Source organism: Hemitrygon akajei, chromosome 5 (genome assembly GCF_048418815.1).
Source record: "Hemitrygon akajei chromosome 5, sHemAka1.3, whole genome shotgun sequence".
Classification (NCBI taxonomy): domain Eukaryota; kingdom Metazoa; phylum Chordata; class Chondrichthyes; order Myliobatiformes; family Dasyatidae; genus Hemitrygon; species Hemitrygon akajei.
In genome coordinates, this window is record NC_133128.1 from 21257993 (window position 1) to 21281828 (window position 23836).

The 23836-nt window shown below is 37.7% G+C and overlaps 1 protein-coding gene across 5 annotated transcripts in view; it reads right to left on the reverse strand.

The window, feature by feature from the left end:
• LOC140727536 (dual specificity tyrosine-phosphorylation-regulated kinase 1A) overlaps positions 1–23412 on the reverse strand; it is a 144558-nt gene extending 121146 nt beyond the window's left edge. For 4 of the 5 annotated variants that reach the window (XM_073044989.1, XM_073044986.1, XM_073044990.1 and 1 more), the window contains exon 1: positions 23069–23412. The gene's annotated coding sequence lies outside the window, so the exon portion shown is untranslated. Of the gene's footprint in view, positions 1–22604; positions 22797–23068 lie in introns of those variants that run through there. The other variant, XM_073044987.1, reaches the window with a different exon arrangement.
• Between the last annotated feature and the right edge of the window lie 424 nt (positions 23413–23836).

Below are 23836 nucleotides of genomic sequence, written 5' to 3' on the forward strand. Positions count from 1 at the left end.
AAAATACTGGCATATCAGACCAACAATGGGATATAGTTGCGAAGTAGACTGTACTTTGGGAGAGGGCGGAATGCAAAAATCATAACATGTAAACTGAAGCAATATTACAGGGAGATGGTAAAATGATCAAGAAAATTAAAATATATAGGATCCATGGAGGCAATGTAATCTGGGTTCAAAGTTGGCTTGGTCTCAGAAGGTAAATCAGAATCAGAATCCTTTATTATCGCCAAGTATGAGGACACATACAGGGAATTTGATGCCAGTTTCCCTGAGCTCTCTCTGTACAGAATTAAAAGCAAACAAAAACAATAGTGCAAATAATCACAAACTATATACAATGAGGTTCACCTCATTCAATGTACAGGTGGACTTGATTTATAATAGACTAAAATTCAAGTGTTCATAAGACTGACGGCAAACGGAAAGAAACTGTTCTTGTACCGTGAGGAGTAGAAGTCTGTTTCGCAAGGATCAGTGCTGGGGCTGCCATTGATTGTGACAGATATACAATTTGGATGAAAATTAGATATGCTGATTAGCAAGTTTGCAGACAACACAAAAATTGGCATCCATGAATAGTAAAGAAAGCTATCAAAGGAGGACAAGTTGGAAATGTGGGCAGAGAATTGTCAGGTGGAGTTTAATCAAAGCAAATGAGGTATAGCTCTTCCAAAAGTCAAATTTAAGAGGAAAGTGTACAGTAAATGGTAAAACCCTTAGGACCATTGAAATAGGGAGAGATCTTGGGATGCAAGCAAATAGCTCCCTTAAAGTGGCATCTTAATTAGAGAATCTGGCAAAAGATGTAAAGTACAATAATTTTCATGAGTTGGGGTGTTGCTAATAAAAGCTGGCAAGTTGTATTAGAGGTGTAAAAACTTTAGTCAGGCCATATTTGGTATATATTTAGTCCAGAACGAGGGGTCACAGTTTGAGGATAAAGGAGAAGCCTTTTAGGACCGAGATGAGGAGAAACTTCTTCACACAGAGAGTGGTGAATCTGTGGAATTCTCTGCCACAGGAAACAATTGAGGCCAGTTCATTGGCTATATTTAAGAGGGAGTTAGATATGGCCCTTGTGGCTAAAGGGATCAGGAGGTATGGAGAGAAGGCAGGTACAGGGTTCTGAGTTGGATGATTAGCCATGATCATACTGAATGGCGGTGCAGGCTCGAAGGGCCGAATAGCCTACTCCTGCACCTATTTTCTATGTTTCTATATCATGTGCAACTCTGGTTGCCTCACATACAGGGAAGATATAAACAGTTTCACCAGTAATGCGGCTTGTAGTAAAACATGTCAGCTGCATGAAGTTGGAAAATTTGAACTGGTTTCTCTCAAGCAGGGATTCGCAACCTGGGGTTCACGGTTCACTACTCCTCGGTTAATGGTAGGAGTCCAATGTTCCCTCTAATTGTAATGACCAGTGTGCACAAAAATCTTGTGCTATGCAATTTTTTGCCCAGTGACAACATTGCGCACTGAATAATTTCTTCAATAAAAACAATACAAATAAGCCAGTTCTAAAATCTACAAACAAATCATTGCAAACTCCATGTTGTCAGCACTGTCTGCATCAGAAACTGAAAAGAAAGGTGATTGTGTACGATCATGAAATATGTTTATCATGCCAACAAAGTAGAGGGCGACCTTTTGCTCACAGTTTACATTTCTGTGTGTGCTGGCAGCAAAAGATATATGGGTGTGCACACCTTAAGAGCAGTGGTCCCCAACCATCGGGCCGCGAGGAAGCAATATGATTTGTCGATATGAAACTGTATGAGTCAGCTGCACTTTTCTTTATTCCGTCACTCCCACTGTTGAACTTGAACGCACGTGAGGTCATTACGCACACAAAGTCATTAGTCACCTAAACGCAGTGATACCCTAGCACCAGGGATCACTGGTTGGCCTTGGGTAACCGGCCACCTCACGCAGCTGGCGAGAACTGCCAATGCTACTGGCCTGGAACGCAGACAGATGGGTGCTGCCTCTAAACCTGTTTAGCACACCAAATGTTCTTGAGGAACCCGGTGCTAAAGTATTCACAGATGACCTAATTCGGGCTCAGTGTTTCGTAAGTAGCAGAGCAGCTACCTCGCTGCGATCTACTGAAAGTCATCCTTCCAGCCAAACTGTTGTCGGCCAATAGATCCTACCTACCTACGGGGGGGGGGGGGGGGGGGGGCGCGGGCGCACGCACTGTCGTATGCCTCGCTCGGTCAGTTGCTCTCTCCGGACTTTGACACCGCAGCCCCAGTACGGGGACCTCCGGCCTTTACCTTGTCCTCTCACTGGTGTGTTGCAATAATTTTATATGTTCATACGAGGAAAATATGGGTTGTGTGTTTAATATCCAAACGTTACTTAAAATGTTATGATGCTATTGACTTATAAATGAGTTATAATTGATTTATCACTATGTTCATGCGAGGAAAATATGCGCTGTGTTTAATATTAAATTCATTAGATAAACCCTTTTAGAAACAAAATTAAGTGTATTAGCCATTTATAAGTGACTTATAGTTGAGTTATCACCTATATTCCAGTCATGATTAACACCCAAACCCGCCGCCAGTCAGCGGTGCAAAAAACACTGGTAACCCCTGCTCTGGAGTGTTGGAGGCTGAGGTGAAACCTGATTAAAAACATATATAAAATTAAAACAAACATACATAGCACCTTTCTCTCAGGGTGGAATATATCAATAGTGAGAGGGCATTAGGCAAGAGGCAGAAAGCTCAAAGGAAATTTGCCAGACACATGTTTTTTTTAAATACACCCAACGCACTGTCAAGGCAGGTGGTAGATGCTGCTACAATAGCGAAGCTGAAGAGGCAATTAGACAGATATACAAACAGGCAGATTGGATTAGTTAAATTGATATGATGGTTGGTGCTGTTGTGTTCTATGCTCTAAAGCGTTATTGCACTGATTGGGCTAGTCTCCACATGACTCGACAACCACAACAATGATGCCAACATTGACACAGCATTAGACGTGCCTGCATTATAGAAATTGATGCACTTTGCTTTAAAGAGCTTATCATGTGAAGGAGAGATCTATCTACTATGAATTAGGAGCAGAGTGGAGCACTCAGCTTACTGGTTCTGTTCTGTCATTCTAGCAGATTATGATTGACCTGATGCTCTCTTAAATCCACATGCTTGCCTACTTATCTAGCACCCTCTTATTATCAAGAACTTGCTTCAAAGAAGATTGGTTTCTGACGGATGAATGAAACTGAGACTTTGGAAGTTTATACTAAACCTCATTACAAAAGTTTCACCTCATCTAACTTAAATGGATCAGAAGAAAAACTGCTTAGTGAGCCATGCAACATGGGGGAGGGGGTTTAGAGTGGAGTGGAATTGTCTTGACCAAAAGCATGGAAAATTGAGCAGTATTTTTTACTCCAGATTCCAGTAAATGGATGAAGACCTTTCTTGAGACAGTGATCACCTAGTTCAAGACATAAAAATATCCAATACTAAAGGTCATAAATTTAAGGTGAGAAAGGAAAAGTTTAAAGGAGATTATATCTGTCACATTTATATTTATTTATCACACCCATATTCACAAACGTACACAAATGGAATGGGCTGCTAGGGGAAGGATGGTGAAAACAGATATGACAGCAACACTTATGAGGAATTTTGAAAGGCACATAAACAGGAAGGGAATGGAAAGTTATAGCTCATGTGCAGGCAGGTGTTTAAATTGACATCATTGCTGACACAGGTACAATGGGCCAAAGAGCTTTTCCTGTACATACTGTTCTGTTCTAGATATAGTGCCTTGAAAAAGTATTCAGCCCCCATTACTATTTCCACATTTTACTATTGCATTTTCTAAATATAAAATATATTGAAGTAGGATTTCTGAGCTAATCTACAAAATTCGTCACATCAAAGGAAGAACTACAAAACCTGTCAACAATTTAATAAAAATTAAAGAACAAAATTGAGGCTGAAAAAGTATTCATCCCCTTTGTAAGTTGCTATGCTAACTTTCCTCAAGTGCAATATTACCCTGACTACTCATCCAATTTGTTCATGTAGAAAACTGGAGGATCACCTGTTTTCAATGAATTCATAATACCCCCTTTCTCTGCAAAGTCCAACAGTATGGTAGATTTTCAACAGACCAAACCAAAATGAAGACAAAAGAGCATTCAAGGCAAGTCAGGAAAATGATAATCAAGACACTCAAATCTGGGGAAGGATCCAAAACCATCTCAAAGACACTGAACAGATCTCGGAGCTCAGTGCAGTCTATGATAAAAGCACAGCCACATTACCTAGGTCAGGCCACTACTCTAAATTTGGTCATCAGAGAAGAATGACACTTATAACAGAGGCTATTTGATGCCAAAAGTTACTCTGAATGAGCTGCAGAAGTCAGTGGCTGCAATTTAAGACGAAGTTCATGGCTCAACCATCAAAGACTTTGCACTAAAAGGGTATTTATGGTTGAGTGGTAAGGAGGAAGCCCTGGCTTTAAAAAAAACATATGCTTGCCCATTAAAACATTGGAAAACGCAACTCAGAGGATACTGTAAAGATGTGGAAAAAGGTATTGTGGTCAGATGAGACTAAAGTGGAACTTTTTAGCATCAACATTATGCAATACAGGTGGCATAAATCTCATACTGCGCACTAGCCAGGTTATACCATCCCTACTGCATAGTGGAGGTAGCATCAAGCTATGGAGATGCTTTTCAGCAGCAGAGACGGGAAATCTGGTCAAAATATATGGGAAGATGAATGCTACTAAATACAGAGAGACCCTGGATAAAAACCTGCTAGCTTCTGCCAGAGCAATCATGGAGTAGCTTCAAATAAAGAAAATTAATGTCCTTGAGTGGCCTAGTCAATGACTTTCACCTGATCGAACATCTCTGGGTAGACCTCAAAATTGCTGTCCACCGCCACTCCCCAACTGACCTGGCACAGTTTGAGCAATGTTGCAGAGGAATGGGCAAATTTTGCTTCATAAACATTGTGTAAAGCCAATAGACTTATCCAAAAAGGCTATAATAGCTGTGAGAGGTGGTTCAACCGAGTACTGTGCAAAGGGAGATGAATACTTTTGAACTGCTGACATTTCAGTTTTAGAATTTCATGGTTTTTCATGCTTTACAATATTGCCCGTTTTCAAGTTCAATATGAAAGATACAAGGCACTGTACAGGTGTCCCTGCTTTACGAATGTTCGCTTTTCTAAAGACCTACATTAGTAACCTGTTTTCGCATTACAAAGAGGATTTTTGCTTTTACGAAAATTTTTCCCATATAAATTAATGGTTCTTCATTTTACGCCATTTCCGCTTAAGGTTTCATAGGAACGTTCTACCTTTGTAAGGGGGGGACCTGCATTTCAATGTAACCATATCCATTCTTCCTATAAACATCCCAATACATGAACTGAAAGCAACAATTCTACCGATTTTTCAGTAGTCTATTTGTCGACAACTGACAGTTCTGTCAACTGTGAACACTTGCTAACCACAAGGCTCTAGATTCAAGTCTGACAGATATGAGCAAAATAATCTAGTCTGACATTTGAAAGTAGCACTGGAAAAAAAAACACATGTTGGAGTTGCCAAAAGATCCTTTCTGCCATTTTACATGGATCTTAAAGTATCCATGACATAATTTTAACGATGAAACTGTTACCATTTGTGTAATGGTTGATATTAACATTCAACACCACAAATACAGTTCATTATTGCATTGTTATTTGGGAAAGAAAAATACACTGAAAATCAGGCTCCCCCATGCTAGGAAATCCAACTTTATGCAATTTCAACCATAAATTTTAAAATAATTTTTCAAGACAGTAATAACATAGTACAAGAAAACTTTGTTACTGAAACTTGCTCTTACCGAACTCATAAATTTGAAATGCTGAATAACATTGGTGTTTTCATGGAATTTAGATGAAAAAGATGATAGATTAATGTAAAGTTACTTTCTCCCCCAATTTATGTTTCTTGACATGTGCAGATGATGTGCTTTTTGCATCAGTGCTACTTTGAAATGTCAGAGTAATATGGGCCATCTTGTAGGAACATAAACACAGTAAGGTCAAGAGTAATAAAATGTTTTGTTATTGATTAAGAATTGATTATGGTTAACTAATTTAATACATGCTCTGAATGTTTGTGGAAATGAAAGAATCACAGGAAGTGTGTGCAGAGCAATACCATACAGGTAACAATGAAAAATGGATATTTCTGACATGGGGCAAAAAAATACCAGTTTATGGACATTACTCAGGAAATGAACTCTTGTGTAGCTCAGCAACTGTACTTTATTGCCATTGGCACATTCCAAGGACATGGAAAGCGGCTTGTGTTTGAAAAGCCCCTTTCCATTTCAAATTTGACTAAAAGGAACATATTATGTTAGTTACAGGGAATCCAGGTTGTACCTAAAGGAACAGTAATCAAAATGAATCAAGGGCAAAAATTCATTGCTTAGCCAGGTATTTGCCTTTTTTTTTGGTATTTATAACAAACAATAATATTTCAGTCTAACCTAACATATGTAACGCATGACTGCATTAGAAAACTGCATTGCAATACTTGAATAGAGTTCCCACTAGCTTCCAACCAAAACCAAGTACAGTGGCTTTCAGTTACTTGGGACACATCGAGGCAGTTCATTTTGACCCAATTAAGCAGCTGCCCCAATTAGCTGAAGTTTGATGCAAATAGTTAAAAATGTATATAAAAAATAACAAAGTACCATTTAACTGAGTTACAAATTCTGCATTTAAATGAAATACAGAACAAATCAGAACACTACCAATACAACTGGTAATTGTCCGTATATCTAAAGACGACAGGAAACCCATGTGGGAGAGTTTTTAAAGTGGAAAGCAATTGCACTGGGTCTGTTCCATTCTCTCAACCTCAGCGGTCGAGGTCCAGTATACAAGTGTCGTCACAACTTCCAGGGTTGCAATGGATGACTGTGAATTCTTTTGTGCCTCATCATGCTCTTCACCCTCCACAGAATACTACAGAACCGCCTTCCTGGCTGTTGGATCTTACTCTCGATCTCACCCACCCAGTCTGCTGGAGCAGAATTCAAATGCTAGGGCAGTCATGTCCCTATCTCACCAGGGTATGACACCCACCAGCTACCCTCACCTGGTTTAGCACCTCTGCCAAAGCAGTGTACTGCCAACCATCAGTGACAAAGAATACTGCTTTTTGAACACCCTAAGTGAGCATGACTGACGTTACCTAGAACCTGTTTGGCAACAGTCTCCAACCCCAATTAAGCAGCATTGTGGCGACCCACTTTCTGCGCAGGTAAACCGGCTCACAAATAGCCAGCCCATGGGGGGGGGGGGGAAGACTTTGGTAATGCACCCCGACGTCATTTCCGCCCGGAGAGGGCAGGCGCTAGGGATTAAATGCCAGCGCCGCGAAGTTTGAATAAACTAGTCTCGAAACGACTTACCGACTGGATGTCGTTATTTCAGCGCTGAGTGTAGCACATCGCTACATTGGTGACCCCGACGGTCCAAACGGGATTTGGACCAAAGATGACCGACTCTTCATCTGTTCACACAGTTTCGCTAAAACTGCCGACTTTCTGGACGCTGCAACCACGCGTGTGGTTTAGTCAAGCAGAAGCCCAGTTCCAGATTCGGCAGATATCTTCTGATTCCACGTGTTACTACCACGTGGTGAGCGCCCTTGACCAGGAGACAGCCGCCCAGGTTGTAGATTTCATACAGTTGCCCCCAGAAGGCAAATATGAAACATTCAAAGTGCTGCTCCTTGGGACCTTTGGCCTCTCACGGCGTGAGCGAAGTGCCCGCCTGCTTCACCTGGACGGTTTGGGAGACAGACTGCCGTCAGCATTGATGAACGAGATGCTGGCCCTGGCTGACGGACACAAGCCCTGCCTCATGTTCGAGCAAGCGTTCCTAGAGCAACTGCCTGAGGACATACATCTGCTGCTGGCCGACGCAGATTTCAGCGACCCCCGGAAGGTGGTGGCCCGGGCAGATGTGCTGTGGAAAGCCAAGAGGGAGAGCGTGGCGTCCGTCGGTCAGATTACCAGGCCACGCACCCAAGCATAGTGTCCCAATTAAATAAAGGGAATCCCAGCTATTTTCTCAATTTCTTTTTGCTCTTTAAGAGTTGAGCCAAATAAGCAACTGCCCTGATTAACCAATGGCCCAATTAGACAGAATTCACTATATAAATTTTACTTCAAATCTAAAATGGATGCTACAAGTAGGAACCAAAAAGGCAAATGAAAAATACAGCACAAGTACAATGGATTCCAGTTAACTAAGCTACACTACTGGTAGTGTTCCAATTTGTTCAGTAGTTCCTTTTAAATACACAATTTGTTACTCAGTTTGTCTTTTTTTATATACCAAAATGCATTGGTTCCAAGGTCTCCCAATTAGTCGGAATCCACCGTATTTAAAGGGGTACATGACAATACAGACTAATGTTTTTATCAGATTGAATCTTACTTTAAAAAATCATTAATGGTTTGTACTTTGAGTATTAAAATGTTATGAAAAATACCAATGACAGAAAACGTACACAAATTGTAGGAAACTCCAAATTGCATAGGTTCACACAAATGAATTGTCTGATAAATATGCAATATTTTATGTGAAATATGAATTATGTATTGTATGCTGGTGCACCTACCATTAGAGAGACGAGCAGGCTAAGCTATTAGAATCACAAAACAAAGCTGCCTACTAAGATTCTCTTTGCCTAGACAAACTACTGATCAAGTCATCCTATTTGAAATGGAAAGAGACTTGTGTTTGAAAAGTCCCTTTCATGACCTTAGGATATCCCAAGTGCAACTAAGTACTTTTCAATGTGATATTCTTACCCTTAGTTCTTTTTAAACAGTTTATGTAATTGTGACTTTTTTTTCCCCCCAATGGATCCAACTGTCCAGCCCATTTTTTGAATGGATAAAAATTACACTAGATTATGTAAAAGCAGTGTAATACAACTCTCCACCCCCCAAGTGCTAAACCTATTTTACTAAATTTGAATTAATTCAAACAATTCAAGTTCCTCTCATTTCCAAAATATCCCCAAAATTCATTTTAAAGCTAACTTCCCCAAGAAATTAGGGAGATAAAAAATAAAATCTGCATTCTATGGAGCTTTTTCCAGTACAAGTATTAACTATAATAATGCAGGTATGAATTTGTTGCTTGGTTATTGCTCTTTTGTACAGTTAGAAATAAATAAGATATACTTTTAGAAAAAGATTAAGTCAACTACAGTAATTTACTACTATGCCGGGATGTAAAATAGCATATGAATATTTAAAATATCTCCTTTTACATTTGGCTTTTAAATAATCTTTAAGAAAAACTGATTTTTCCCCCAATCACAATATAGCCAAATCATGATAAAACAAAGATTGAGCTTCCGCGTTTATCAATGTACTAATGCAGATAAGGCCAGTCCATTGTTGGGAAAATGCTAGATATCTCAATAGTACTGCAGATATTCTGAGTTTGAATTAAGACAATAAGATTTCATTATTCCCAAAGTTTAGAGAAATAGATTTCACATTTTCATAAATTATAATTTTAATTTTATAACTTTATTTGAATCAAATATGGAGTATAAAGTGCAAATAAAAAGGCAAAGTATTGGCAAATACAAAACATGTTTTACAAGTACATGATTGGGCTCTCAATAACAAATAAATAAGTAGATCCAATGAGAAACCTGAACAGTGGTTTGGGTCAAAAGGAGGAAGACCCAATGGTTGAATATTTTTATGTAGCTACGAGAGTCCCAAAACACTGCCAACATTGCCACTGTAGTACTTACATGAGATGCTGTTGGTGCAAAGTAATTGTAGCAACAGAAATTAAGCCCTAGCCCATAGACCTACTCATTTGCTTCCAAAAATTAGAGATGTTTGGAAATAATTACTACTTGTATTTTTTTCAATTAACGACAAAATTGAAAATCTTAGAAACATGAGGGGTCAGACAAAAACTAAGTTTGCAGTACATTTCAGCAACTTGATACTGCTAAGCACCTTATACACACATCAGTTTTCTCTGCCCAAATATTGCTTAGAAGCTAATGACTTTCCAATTTATATGATTTTATTTCAGATATCAAGCAGCTGATCTATTTCATATTCAATTCTTCATATTATTTCCCATCAAGTGGATTAAAAAAAGAGTAAAAGGGCAAAGTTGAAATACTGGAATAACAGGTTAAGATCAAACTGAGTGTTGACCAGGGACATCGATAACAGAGACAAAGAGACACATCACACCAAATTAAAACACACACACCCACAAATACAGAGCAGGGAAGCACACCTAGCAGGAGAAAACGAGAGCAGGAGAATACCTAGTGGATAGGGTAATATTTAGTCTGCCATTTGAAAAGGTGGAAATGACACTTGAGTTTCCCCTTAAATGGGAGGCCACTAACATTGCAAAGATTAAAATCCTTTGGAGGATTAAAGAATACCTTTCATACAAGTAATTTACATAATGAAAAAGTGAAATAGTGATTTCCCCCACCCCCAAGAAAAATACACAAAATCTCAAGCATGATTTTAGGAGGATGAAGGTTCTCCACCATAGGGTGCAAACAACAAACTGGTTTAGTGGAGATAAAGGAAGAAGCAAATGAAGTGTAATCACAAGTGCAAGATAGTATATTTGGAAAGAACAAAATGCTAACATGGAAGGGATTAGACACCAGGGGACTTTGAAGCTATTGTTCACTGATTTCTAGAGGTAACCAGATAGGTAGCTAAAATGGTTTTTAAAAATTTATTTTGATTCTTATTTTCAAGCACATAATTTAAGAGTCAAGTAATTATGCTTTCTGTACAGTTCCAGAAACTTCATGACATGAAGGACAGGTACAGTTTTAAGCTGTTCTACTGCTGAAACATTTAGAGTTTCATGGGACTTACAACAGGGTAGGTGCTGAAAGAACACTTCCCTCTGTGGTAATTTTTGAATTAGGCATAGTTTCAAAGTAAAAGTCAATCAATTATTGCAGAGAGAAGGTAAATTTCCTTCAGCAAGCGATGAATCAAGGGTAGATCCAAGGGCAATGGAAAGAGACAACTAAATGCAGCCATGGCTATGCAGTTTGAGCATAGTCTTATTGAATACTGGACCAGACTCACTGCCCACTTCTACTTCAATACCCAATGTGTTCAAGCAAAATGGCAATTACTTGTGTGAAAAGAGGGGAAAGTTAATGGAAATTATATAATATCTGGACAAAGTGAAAAGGAAGGACATGCCTGACAGAGGGATTAATATCCAAAGTGTTAAAGATTTGAGTTACATTGGTTTAAGGATCTACAAATACACCTAGAGCAGAGCGGGTCCATAACTCACTGGTAATAAGTCTGGAAGTGGCAGAAAATTCCAAACACATCCAAAAGTATCTCCGTTATGCATTTAAGTAGTATTAACCTACAAGGCCTTAAACCAAAAGCTAACAAGTACCATAACCCAAATAACTATTTCTGGACTTATGGAGATGAGGGTTCCTGCAGCCGCTTCTTCTCCTACTGATTTCTAAGGCTTTTGTAATAAAATTTGGAAATCCACATTTTACTTCAAATTTTAATTACAAAATGTAATACCTTCCAAACATTCAGCATTCTTCAACAAGGCTTTTTGACTCAGGTTTTACAGCTATCTATATTTTTAAGTTAATAGCATATTAATTCTATCATATGGGGCAAGAGTTGGCAGAAGGTTCCTTATAGAACACTGAAACCAAGTAACAAAAATATTTACTATACTATTAACATGTTAGTTTGATTGGAAAGATACACAGAATCACATCTTCCAAGAGTCAATTAAGGGATAGAAAAGGTCCTTGAAGACGCTAGACACCCAAGTTAAAGACTTGCTCATTGGTCTCTCCTCAATTAAAACAAGTGAAAATCTGCTTATTAAGCAGCTCCCACCTATCTTTAAAATAACTCAAACTGAAGCAGAAAAGCTAGAAGAACTACATGACAGGTTAAGCAGGACAAAAGCAGAACTGAAGTTTCAACTCAAGGGCCATTCATCATAATTGGAAAAATTCAGATTTAATTTTCAGGTTTATAGCAATGATTACATTACAGGCAGCAGCTCAGTCATTTATATTATCAAAAGGATAGAGAAGTACTAGAGGAAAATAAACATGATTTACAAGGATAATGTTTAAATCAAGAAGAGGTGCTCATTAAGATTAAATACTTTCTTCCTCCTTGGAAACAGGAAAGTTGGGATCTAAATTATGCAATAATATGTAAACGGATTTTTAATTATTTGAAACAATCTTTGTCAACTCAGGAGAAGTTACGCCCAAGGAACAGTAATGAAACATGATCAAATGAATCCAAAGAGAACATTCTGGAAACTTTCTGTACCCAGAAAGTGAAACTTGCTACAAGAAGCTTGCAATGTGAAAATCACAAACACATTTTACAAGCAACTAGAGACACTCATTCATGATAGGGGAATAAATAGAAAGGCAAGGACTCGTGGAACACAGCAAGGAAAGTTCAGAAAACTTCAGAAGTAAATTATCAAAGTACATATATGTCACCATATACAACCAAGTTTTGGTTTCTTGCAGGCATACTCAATAAAATTAATAGAATCAATGGAAGAATGCACCCAGCAGGGTGCAACCAGTGTGCAAATTGAGAGAAAAAGGAATAATAAATTTCAAGAACATGAGATGAAGAGACCTTAAAAGTGAGTTGGTAGGTTGTAGGAACAGTTCAGTGATGGACAGTCAAATTGAGTTGGTATCTCCTCTGGGTCAAGAATCTGATGGATATGGGGTAATAACTATTCTTGAACTCATGGAGCACAAACAATTGCACCAAATGACCACTTTCTCTGCTGGATCTTGCACATACCTCTATATAAAAAAGAGAACAACCAGTACAAGAGTATCAGCCATCATCCCTGACTTACTTCTAAACCTGCCTGTGTAAAAGTTGGTCTTAAATGCACTGTTCAACTTTGAAAATGATGCCAAACAAAAAAATGATGTCAATACACCCAGAATTTCGAATGTCACTTAGGTAACCATTATTTAGTCAAATTAGAATTAAGATAACCACAGTGTTTAGTAACTTATATCCACCAATGTCAAATTGATAGTCAGTTATCAAACTTATGAAAAAGTTGGCATGTACATATCTCCTACAATGTTTTTGACAGTGGAGTAGAGAATTGATAATCAATCAGAAAAATAGGACAATTTAATTTTATTTCTTCCAAAATTTAGAATTAGAAGCTAAATATATTAAACAAAAGCAAAATTTTACATCTAAAAAGGAATAGGTATGAAAGTACCATTACTAACAAGTATTCTTACAGACACCCAACAAAGACAATGAATACCATGGTCAGGTTCTATCAACTCTTATGTAAACAGCTCAAATTATTTAACAATAGATTGAATTTGATCACTACTGACTTTTCTCAAACACTGACCATCAATCTGGCAACTGCATTATGTATAAATGTTAAGGAAAGATAAGTTATGCATTGCACTCTGGCCTCAGCCACATATTTTGCCAGCGGATGTATGGTAGTCATAGCGTCATAAATCACAGAAAAGGCCCTTCAACCCATCTAGCCCCATCAACTTACACCCTCCATTTACCAAATCTCTCTACATGTTGAAATCAAACCCACATCCACCATTTCTACTGGCAGTTTGTTCCAAAATGTCAACACCCTGAAAGAAAATCCCCCTCATGTTCCCCTTAAAACATTTCACCTTTCATCGTTAATCCATAATAGTCTTCTGTCTTGATATAGTCTCATCAACTTCACTGGAAAAAGCCTGCTTGCATTTACTCTATCCAAACCCCTCATTATTTTGCAAGTTGTAAATTGAACTTAAAAGTAAATTACATGTCACACACTGGATTCAAGCCTTACATTACATTTTAATTGTTCCAATCAGTATGATGAAGCAGCAGCATTGTTTGTAGCTGGACACTCCATATGTTAAAATGACAAGGAAAGTCAATGGTCATCTCATTGCATTTAAAATATTCTTTCAGGGCTCTGCTACTGTAAATACAGGAAGGTTTCTTCTGGCCAGAGATCCTCATATCAGCTGTTCATCTCAAAAAGGAGGTTGGACTGAGATGCAAAGAAATTTCACCTTTAACAAGTTCAAAAATTCTGTTCCCAAAAGGGAAGACTCAGTCACTGAGCATCTTCAAAACAGGCATCAATAGATGTTTTGAAACTAATGGATATGGGGCAACTAGAGTTAAGTGATCTAGTGGATAAAATCTGCCATGACTTTATTGATCGTAGATTCCAAGATGCCTGAAAGAAACCAATTTTAGGGCTTTGACGCTCTCAAACAGGTGGGACTGGAGGGATAAGCTTGGAGACAATGTACTCATTCCAATGTTTATGCCAGTATTCCCTGGGTTCTTGATAAATAGATCTAAAATTTTTAATTCCCTCCCAAATGCTCCCATGATGCAAATATACTTGTAGCTCATTTATGTTGTATCCTAATATAAAAGTGATTATCTGATCCACAGATATTTCACAACACTGTAATTTATGTTTCTGTGATTCCAAGAGTTTTCAAAAGCAGGTTAACATTCTACACCCAAACAGCAAATTCTCGTGTAGTTTTAAGTACCTCGACAACAAATAATAAATATATATTTAGTTCAGTATATAATAATACAAACAGAATCCACATGGCTTTAAATTCAGATTTTCTCACCGCACTGTTGGAGGTCGTTGGTCATTTGGTCAGGTCTCAGAGCAACCCCATTCCCACTTACCCTGAAATCCAATCTCTCTCACATACCCACAAATTAGATGAAGATGGAAAACCCAGACTGTTAAGCCGAAAGAAAATCATGTTTGTAATTTATGAAGAGTTCTTGCCAGTGCAGTGTGCTTCATAGATAAAGAAACATTAGATACATTATATCTGGACTTTCAAAAAGGCATTTGATCAGGTACTGCACAAAAAAAATCATAGCACAAGGTAAGCTTGTGACTAATAGCACAGATAGCGAACTGAGCAATAGAAAAGAGCCTTGGTATAGTAGGGCTACATTCAGATTGAAACGTTTCACTTGCCAGTGATTAGTCCTGGTATCTCAACTAGTTACAAACTATAGTCATAGCTTAGAAGTAGGAGGTATGGGTTTGGTTTGTTTTTCTCATTATCACACATACCAAAGTACAAGGGAAAACATGGTTCTGCATGCTACCCAAACATATCAATTCATCACATCAGTACATTGAGGTAGTACAAGGGAAAACATTAAGAGTGCAGAATGAAGTGTTCCAGAGAAAGTACAGTGCAAGCAGACAGTAAGATACCAGGCTATAACAAAGCAGACTGTCAAGTCAAGAGGCCATGTTATTATACTTGAGGACTGTTCAACAATCTTATAATAGCAGTAAGGAAACCTGTCCTTGAACCTAGTCATAAGTGCTTTCAGGTTTTTGAATTTTCTGCCCAATAAAAAGGAGAGAAGACATAATGTCTAGGGTAAGTGGGGCTTTGACTTTCCTGGCTGCTTTACTGAGGCAATGAGAAGTGTGAACAGAATCCATAGAAAGGAATCTGGTTTCCATAATGTGCTGAGCTGTATCCACAACCTCCTACAGTTTCGTCCAGTCTTGGTCAAGCTATTGCCATACCAAGCCTTGATACATCCAAATAAGATTCATGGTCCTCTATCAAACTTGATGAGAGCCAAAAATTACATAACTAATTCCTTCAGCCACCGGAGGAACAAGAAGGGGTGACGTGCTCTCTTGACCGTGGTTCTACATGTTTGGACCAAGACAGGTTATTTGGTAATGTTCAACCTAAAGAACTTAACACTCTCAACACTTAACAGTCCCATCCTCAGGGTCTCTGATGTAAACAGGGGTGTGGGCTGGGTTAGGTGAATGTTATCCAAATTTGCTCATGGCACAACAATATATGAAACACCAAGTTATAAAAAGAGATAAAGGAGGTTCAAACAAATAGGTGAAAATTTGCCACATGAGTTTAGTGTGGGAAAGAAGTAAGGGCTATCCATTTTAATAGGGGAAAAGTACAACATAGTTCAAATGTAGAGGCTTCAGAATGACAGCTCTTGTCCATGAAACAAAGTTAGTATTCAATTTAAGCAATTATAGTTAAAACTCCAAATAATTTGCTAACTGGGTATATGTAAATCCTGATGGTTCAGTTTCTGACTCATCGTTTGAAATCCCAACAGCTCACCATCTGGCTCTCACGAAAGAGAGGAAAAAAGCAAACAGATACATCTTAAACTGATGTATTTTAAAAGGCACTATTGTTTACCTAGAATTATCCTGATGATGTCTGCCTATTTCTCCAACCATTCTTCAGGGCACTGTTCCTATTCACCCATCTACTTTTTGGGGCCCAATTTCCACATTCCCTTTCTACTTGTCAGGACCCCAGATTTCCTGCTCTCCATTAACTTGCCAGGTTTCCTCGATCCAGAATCTCTCTAAACATTTTAAATTGTTAGCTGTGCTCCCTTGAAGCTTAACTGGTTCTCTTTCCCACTCTTATTAAACTTAACAAAGTTTCGTCACCCATGCTCCATCTAAACTTGGCCTTTGTTGTTAATTATTCTACAGTGTGACTTTAAGCAAACTGAATTAAATAATTGGTGGAACATTAGTAGAGTAACCCTCTGGTAATGCAGAATATCTTTTAGTCTAGAATTAAACTTCTGAATGCTCTAGATTAAATGGGTTTTATGATAATTAAACCAAATAGTAAGTTCGCCTTTACTGTCAGATGCATGGAGTGCAAATCTGGAGATATCTTGATAGAAACATATGGGGCACTGGTGACAACAGGTGAAAGGGGTTCAGTTTTATTGTCCTTATTTAAGAGATACACAATCAATGGAAGCAGTTGGTTGAGAAAAAGCTTACTAGGTTGACTTCTGAGATGAATGGGCTGTTACCTGTTCCTTATTAAGAGGATGATGGGATGCGAGAAGTTAGAGGTGTATTATCTAAATTAAGAAAGCAATTAAACATGTCACCTCATTCAAGAATTCAGCTACTCTGAGCTGACAACCCAGTAACCACAACTAACAAGACTTAATACCAATTGTATAGTTCAAATTTTTCTCACCAGCTAACAAAAAGTTACACGATCAGAAATATTTTTTTATAAATTGTCAAACATTGTTTCAATGAAATCTTGTTGACAGTTCTTACGTCAAAGGATAGAAATTAGCTATATTCGAAGAGTTATTGTCTTGTACATAGGTAGGAAAGATTTAGAATCGGCCAAATGTGGGGAATGGGATTAGCTTGGATGGGTAACTTGATTAACATGGACAAGTTAGGCTGAAGAGTCTGTTTCCATGATGTATGACTTATCACCAAGTTAAATTTACTAAATTAATCAAAAACTTCAAAATCAGCTAGTTATTTTAGATAAGTCATCAACAAAAAAAATCTTTAAAATGCTAGTTGATTTTAAAATGCAGAAAATTAGCTGACTGTAAATAAATGAAAATGAGTTTTCGATTGAACTTGAGACTCGGATTCATTTACCACCACATTTACATTGAAATGTGTCACGTGTTCACAGAGCAATGCACACAAAATGCTGGAGGAACTCAGCAGGTCAGGCAGCATCTATGGAAATAAATAAAAGTCAACATTTCAGGCTGAAACCCTTCATGACGATCAAAAGAAAAGCAAGCTCCTTTCCTCCCTCCCACCCACACTCACTCGTCAACTCGTAAGTGGGCAAAATATTGGCAAATGGCATATAACATGGTAAAAAAAAATTGCTCACTTTGGAAGGAAAACTGACATTTAAATGGAAAATGCAGAAAGATGCAATACAACTATATTCAAGGGTTCTTGGACATGAAAACAAAACCAAAAGAAAGGTACATACAATGGATAAAGATAATTCTGGAATGTTGGAGTAGAACAGTAGGAAAGCTTTGCTCTAAAGCAGTGGTTCCCAACCTTTTTTTGGCCATGCCCCACCTAATCACCTCTAAAATCCTGATGCCCCCTGTGGTGATATATAATTCTTATTATACAAAAAGTGAACTCCTATTCACCTGGAGGAAGCCTAAAAGACCATTAACTTGGTTTAAACAAGCTTCCAAAGAACATGGCATTCATGAAAGAGAAAAATAAAAGAACCAAAGAACTGTTAAAGTTCTGAGGAAGAAATTACTAAGAAATTGTAAAAAAAAATTAAGTGATATTAAAATAATAATAATAAATAAACAATGCCGATTCGTTTCTACAGCATACAAAGACAGATACACAGTTTAAAAGAGATGACGCAACCTCGTACGAGTTTCTTACGCGTTTGGACTTGTTCATTCGTTCCTTCCTACATCAGTCAATTCATTAATTTAATTATGAAAGCCATTTGATGGCTGTAATGATGGTGATATACTATATATACAGTACATACGCAATTACACATGTACATACACACAAGTATTTTTATGTATGCATACTGTATATACACATATGTATTAACTCGCACACACACTCATACTCACAGACTTACTAGAAAAAATTCACTGTTAATAACTCATTCTCGAATTGCCCCCCTTAAAAATCAAATTACCCCCCTGTGGGGCGTACGCCCCACGTTGGGAACCACTGCTCTAAAGTAAAGGCACATCTAGAGTACTGTTTTAAGTTTTGGTCCCTTTATTTGAAGATATATTACATATGGTTGCAGTTTACAAAGATGAAAAATCTGTTGGAAATCTAAACTAAAAGCAATCTGCTGTAAACACTCAACAGCCAGGCAATTTCTATAGAAAGAAAAGTTAATGTGAAAATTCCTCAAAGTTGGTTAAGACAGAAAACTAGTTTTAAATTGCAGAAAGAATTAGAGAAGGAGAAATAATCCAAAGAAAATGCCAATTAGATGATCCAGAGGCATCATTTTAAAAGGAATGATAGAACATATCTCATCTGGAAATGGTGAGTTTAAAAGCACAAAGGCAATTTAGTTTATATCAGGAAGCTGGACAACATAAACACTGGGATTTCATTTGACCTCATGGGAGAATAGAGGTCTAGTAGATGGCTTTTTAGGAACTTCTTTTAAGAGATATAAATTTCCTAAATACTTAGTTCCAGAAAGTTTTGGAGGCCAAATTCTTTGACCTGAGATGCCGTATTTTAAACAGCAGGGTTAGCTAAAAGTTATGCAGATATGGAAGGAGAATGGACTTGAGGAAAGCTAGATCACTGGAAAAGCTAAAAGTTACATTTTATCTTATGGTGTAAAAATTGGCAGCAAGATTGGCCATGATGTTTTTGAAAGATGACACAGGCGCTCAAGTTGTCTAATATCATAGTCTTCATTACAAATTTGGAAGGTTATAGATTGGATTAAAAATAGCAGACATTACTTTTAATTATTTTGTGTGAATTTGTTCAACATTACAGATGAATAACATCAACTCTTAACTTGTTTCCCTCCAAGAAACTTGATGTACTGAAATCTATTAGTACTTCACAAAATAGTGATATTGCAGGGGGGATTTACAATTATACGGATTCAACAAATTTAGCAACTTTTGATTTTGAGATGAGCGTGCACTCTTCCATGTCTGCATCTTCTTTAACATGCCTTATATTACTTTCAAATATCATGCTTCTCATTTGTACAAAAATTGGAATTATATAACAATAGTTGGCAAACATTTCCTATTTTCCAACAGATTATAAACAGACAAGATTTTGTCTTCATAGTTGTCAATAACATAAAGGCATATGATTTACAAAATAATAAGCAAGGTATTGCTGAATGTAGTGCAATAGGTTTTCAGTGTAATGTACAGAGTGCATGCATATTTAGTATACATTAACAAAAAGAAAATTTAAATCAGAATTAAATTAAAGCAGGTGACCTATTTGCTCATACTTTATCCAAATGACTTGCTGGTACTAAATTATAGAATGACAATGTTTGTACTTAAATGGTGCATACACTCCATTTGCCTGCTAGACAATTCTATTTATCTTTCAAATATTCTCATTATACTATCAAGAGCATCCACTACCATAAAAAGGGAGGAAGATTTAGATGTCAACTTTCTCAGTCGAATTTGACATAAGGAGAAACATCATGTTTCATAATTTAAATATGCTTAAGATTGTCTCAAGTTATAGTAGATATACATTAAAGATCAAACTAGCAACTGTAGATCAATATAGATATCTAATTACTACATCATACCTTCTAAAATAGAGCAATGTTCCCTTTATTCTAGTGAAAGACAATTTCATAAGCTTTTCGTTGAACTGATTCAAAAACTTTGTTTTACAAGTGTTACTGAAGAATACTTAATTCTGTAAACATTATCTTGTTTCAACCCATGTTCTTTAATGTTATATGACGTCCCAACTGCTAACCTGAAATTCTCAAACATGCTCACCAATTACTCAATGTGCATTATTTCTGCCTGAGCAGTTACTTTTGATGTGAAATCCCAAGATTCTAAATTTCAATTTCTTCAGTCTTTGCGAAGATTCAAATAAATCAGATTGAATAATTTTCAAAAAGATTGAAAAGTTTGATTTTTGAAATTGTAACAGGACAAAACGCTGGTGGTGCCATATTACAAACCTACACTGTTTAAAGAAGGGAAATGTTCTATTTGGGAGATAAGCAAAGTGTTGGTACTCAATTATCAGGACCCAGAATACTTTTGCTCAGCAAGTGCAACTAGATCCATAATTTCAACAGGAGGGGCTGAAACTGGCAGAGATATGGTGTCAAGCATGGTTTTGCAAAACCAAGCTATCAAAGAGTCATACAAGCATGATTGGTTAAGTGGTTACTTGGCTGGTATAGGTTTGTGTCAGAGAAATGAGGAAGATTTTTTATTAAAAGATATCTAGACAAGCACATTAATGTCAAGTTGTCTATTTTCGTATTTAATTTGTACCCAAGTTCAGTCCCTTGCAATCTCCTGATTCCGAGAATAAGCAACTTTATGAATACATTCATGATGATCTAGAATTTAAAGTTCCAGGTTTTATTCAAATTTCATTGCATTATGATGTGCCATACTATTGTGGCTAAATACAAATTTTAATAAAATTAGGTCATTCCAAAGGCATTGGTAGGACTTTATAAAATGTTAACAATGCTTCAAGTAAATATGGCAATGAAAATGCAGAACTAGGGCTTTTATCTTTATTGTCTGGAGCAAGATCATGGGTGAACTTAAGCATATCAAAAAAGTAGTAAGGCTAATGCTTTTGAGATTCATGGACAAATGATAGATGAGAAAGCCAAGTTTGTGTTAATATAACAGACCTAGGTCTGACATAGTTAAGATTGAAATATAAGACGGGTTACATTGCTATAGATAAATCTAGCCGCTAATTATTAATACATTGGCTCACGTTCATTAATAAAATCATATTCAAAACAGTTTAAGTCAGCTGCTCTCACCTGTAACATTTGCCAATTTTGAGCCAATGTGTACTCAGACCCAGGAATAAACCTGTGTCCAACTTATGTTGATGCCTGATAGATGCAAAACTGTTGCAAACAGTACCTCACTATTTTTAAAAAACACATGTTGATTATAAAACTAAACTTTTCCTCTTTTCTAACAACACAAGCTTTAGAAGTCACATGAAATCTAATGCCAAATCACAATCTATGCAGCTAAATCAATTGGGTGTCAACAAATTTGTGCATTTTCTCAAACAAGATCTGAAAACTATTCCCTTCCATTAGCATTCTGTATACAAACAAAAACACAAGTAAATTTGGAAGCAATCAGTGGTGGATCTCTAATGCAACAGATCCTTCACAACCAAACTCAAACCATATTAAGTTTAGAAGGAGGTCATCAAACGGAGACTAAATTAAAATATCCCCAATAAATTTATGTGACATTAAACTGTCAATAATTATAGGAAACCAGAAGTTAACCCCAAAAAATATCAGTATTGACAGCTTGATGTCACTGACAATACAGCCAAACAACATTTAAGTCTCTCTAAACAAATAAAAACCCAAAGCGCTACTCAATAAGACACCTTAAACATTCACTGTTTGAAAAAGATACTTCAGTTTACCAGTTTTAATTTGCTATTTGCAGAAATGCAAAATATTAACATAACACACATGAACACACTATCATAATTCTCAACATATACTTTGGGATCTTGCATGTGAGCATAGCAGATCAAAAATTTGCCACCTAATACAGCCCAATATTCAAAAAGCATATATATCAGGCATCAGTGCTTTACAAAAAGTCCTTTTATATGGATGGAACTATGGCTAAAAAGGACTCAAAATAAATTGCAAGTAACGTACACTGGGTGTCAACATGCGTTCTTTAAACTGTGGCTCACAAAGTATACATAAGCAAACGTCCGCTAAACAGGCACAAAACAAATTTCTCGGAAGTCCTCAAAATAAATAAGAAAACCTGCAAAATGTTTGAAATATATATAATACGTGTTGTGGATTTATAATTCACGCTCGATTACCATGCCCTATGTAGCGTACACTGTGACACTTACAGTAGGCCAGAGTCCATCTTTTGGCTCTCACTCTGAGAACTAGCATGGAGATAGGATCCCAAAGGAGAAATAACTCAGTGTCAGGTCGTCCGTCGCTGGGTAAGTCAGGGAGATGGGAGAGAGGGACAAACTGCGAGGAATGAAGAGGACAAGAGTGACGCGACCCTCTCTCTGTTGGCTTTCCATCATTCTCTCTCACTCCCTCCTTCTTGTGTGTGTTTCGTTCGGCCCCTTTCCAGTTGCAGAGAAGCGGCTTGGGTTTACACTGCAGGCTGATGTGTCGAGGGAGGAGTGAAAAAAAATAATAAACCTCCGCCGAAAGTCAGACATCAGCCTCGGTCAGTGTGAGTTATAATTATGTATTTCTTTAATGGTACCTTTTTTTCTTCTCTCCCGCCTCTCGCCGTTCCCCCACCCCCTCCCTCTCCCTCTTTATATTTCACAAAATGGCGCGCACTACAAACCTGCGCAACAGCAAACACCTCCTCGGCGCCGCCTTTTTTCAAACCCGACTTCCACCTCCCTGCGCTCCTTCGCCAGACCGACTTCTCCGGCCGCTCCGACCCACCGACCCTCTGACAATCCAACTTTCTCTTCGCGCTTCTCCCAATCTGGCCGTTGGAGCCTCTCCCTAGAGGCAGCGGGAGTTAGAGAGGATGGAGAAGACGGGGATTTAAAAAAAAACACCGTGAAAACAAAACAAAAAAACACACACACAAAAAAAAAATCCGAGGCGGGAAAGACCTGAGAGAAGGCGAAAAAAAATCTCTCTTCTCTCCGCTAATAACAAAATGGCGGCTGACGGAGCGTGTTGCTATAGAAACTGTCAATCAACTTGGATGCCCCGGATGAGGCACTGACGTTTCCAAGGGGAAAGGCGGGGCCTACATTTCTGAGGATGTTGTCAGTCGGCGCTCAGTGCCCCGGATGACGTACTGATTAATAGGGTGGGACGTGTTGCTACGGAAACTGTCAATTAAATTGGCATTTTTTTCAAACACACTCAACTCTTGTTGCAAAGGGAGTGGTCGGTCATGGAACCTGCTGGGCTTTTTTTAAATGGTCGGTTTCTGCAAAGCTTGCACAACTGTCTTACGATGCCCTTGAAGCCGCAATAATAATTGATAAGGCATTTAAAAGCTTTGCAAAAGTTTTATGTAAAAAGATACTCCCCATCCCCAAAACAGAACGAGTCCCAATCTTGCACAGTAACCGACGTGTGACCTGAAATC